The sequence below is a fragment of the Crocuta crocuta genome, unplaced genomic scaffold (assembly GCF_008692635.1).
Source record: "Crocuta crocuta isolate KB4526 unplaced genomic scaffold, BGI_CrCroc_1.0 scaffold9, whole genome shotgun sequence".
Classification (NCBI taxonomy): domain Eukaryota; kingdom Metazoa; phylum Chordata; class Mammalia; order Carnivora; family Hyaenidae; genus Crocuta; species Crocuta crocuta.
Window position 1 is genome coordinate 4,769,471 of NW_027551567.1, and position 2,020 is coordinate 4,771,490.

Sequence of the window (2,020 nt, forward strand, 5' to 3'; positions counted from 1 at the left end):
AAAGCGGTGCTTTCACATACTTTTTTCACCCAGACATTCCTGCACGCCAATTTCTGTCTCTGGGCGTGCGGAGACCAGTGCCCGCCAGCTCCTGCGGCAACTGCCGCCGGCGTCAAGCCAACCAGCCAACCCGACTACTTGAGACGGTCGGTCACACGCTGAGGCCGTCCTGAGCTGCAAAACTCAAGTCCACTCCCAGCCCCCAGCCGGCCAATCTGTTCTGGGCGGACTTGGCCCGAGGCAGGCGGTAGTCTCGCCTCCAACTGCGGCTGTTAGTTTGAATTCTGGCGCCACTCACACGCCACGTAGAGCCAGACTCGGAAGCGACGGATCGCCGAGCGCAGCGGGCGCGCACCGGGAACTGGGCGGGCGTGCGGCGGGCGGGCGACGCGCGCACCACNCCCCGGAACCAGCCCCCGAAGAAAAGAGCCGCCGCGCGCGCTCCCGCTCTCGCCCTCAGGAAACGGCCACGCCCCCGTCATCTCCCAAGTCCAATAGACGTGAGAGGGTGGGGCGGCCTCGGTCTGACCCAGGAGAGGCTATAAAGGGAACTGCTGGCCGCGCGGCTCGGTCTTTTACGTCTGGATTTTGAAGGCGTCGTGTGGTTCTAGGTGAGTGGGCGTTGTGGGCGACTACCTGAGCGAGCCGGATCGAAGAGGCAGAGATTCGCTACAGCACTGTGAGATTATTTAGAGGTTTGAATTTAGAGTGCTGTGTGTAGAAAACTTGCACGTGGAAAACACGTAGCCGGACTGCCACGTGTCGTGAGTGATACTGGTGGTGGCGGACTTCGAGCTTAGGCGTGTGGAGGCTGGTGCTGATGGCCACGAGCGCTGCGCGCGGCCTGCTTGCCAAACCCGACATCCGGCTGGCCAGGCCTGGGCGGCGGCGGCGGCAGAAAAACCATATTCCTAGGATTTGGGGCAGGGAATTTTACGTTGAGCAAGAGGCCTTTAATAAAGCCAGTGTCGTTTTCTCATCGCAGATCAAAAGGTCGTTTGAAAATGGGAAGTCCCTGACCTTGCCTGAGCTGTAGTTGTACTGTGCCCAGGTGGCGCTGTGTGCAAACTAGATTAGTGATGGGGAGGGTTTTAGTACTGAAAATTTTCAACTGGCATTCTGTAAGAATGTTTAGCTTTAAATATTTTGGCCCCCTGCAGGAACAATGGCTCTCGGTGGTGCAACGGAGGTGTTACTTGGAGATGTTCAGGTAAGTACTGTTGAGAACTTAGTTTTTAAACTGAGGAAGTAAACCTGTTGATTTACAGTAAAAGATGATGCATTATTTGAAATTTGCTTCTTACTAGATACAAAGGAAAATTCCAAAATCCGTGAGGGAGTATATGCTGGGAAATTACTTGGTTGGAACCTGACCACCTTACCCAGGTATGTTGGGCTAATTGATTGTTGGGCTAGTAATTTGATTCAGTACAATTAGTCCATATGTAGATTAAAATGAAAAAAAAATTTTTTTTCCTTGACTAGTATCCTGGGAGTTGATGAATACTAACGAATCTATGAATGTCACTGACCGGCAACGTCATTTTTAAAGTAAGTTGTGTGGCTTAACAAGATCATCTGTAGTGTTTCTAATATAGTGCTTGCCTTTTAACATTTCTTTCCCTTATCGTAAATTACACTGTAACATAACTTAATGGACTACAGTCTTATCAATGATGAACCTATCCCGAAGCTGACTACCTGAAGAAAAGCATGTACGGATTCGGCTTCTGAGATAAGACTTAATGTGAAGTTTTCATTGTCTGGATTTTATAACAGAGAGTTCTGGATTTTATAACAGAGAGTTCTGTTAGGTTATAAATCTTGTATGGAGAAAACTGCTACCTCAAATGATGTGGATTTTTTTTTCTCTGCCAACAGTGAGGGGTCGCTGTCTTTACATTGAAAGAGGCCAGTTTGCTGTAACCTTCCTAAGATGAAACGCATTTCTGTGAGTGGAGATTTTTTTTTTTTTTTTTTTTTTTTTTTTTTTTTTTTATAAAATGGGATTACTTCCTTT

At 48.7% G+C, this 2,020-nt stretch overlaps 1 long non-coding RNA gene and 1 other non-coding gene across 2 annotated transcripts in view; both read left to right on the forward strand.

Moving 5' to 3' along the window:
* Window positions 1-582: 582 nt before the first annotated feature.
* The window catches only part of LOC144220114 (uncharacterized), a 2,150-nt gene continuing 712 nt past the window's right edge, over window positions 583-2,020 (forward strand). The window contains exons 1-5 of the long non-coding RNA XR_013331625.1: window positions 583-611; window positions 1,161-1,210; window positions 1,308-1,386; window positions 1,486-1,551; window positions 1,882-1,951. This is a non-coding gene — a long non-coding RNA (uncharacterized LOC144220114). The remainder of the gene's footprint in view (window positions 612-1,160; window positions 1,211-1,307; window positions 1,387-1,485; window positions 1,552-1,881; window positions 1,952-2,020) is intronic.
* LOC144220209 (small nucleolar RNA SNORD50) lies at window positions 1,669-1,737 on the forward strand. Its single transcript, XR_013331664.1, has one exon. It is a non-coding gene; the product is annotated as a small nucleolar RNA SNORD50 (small nucleolar RNA).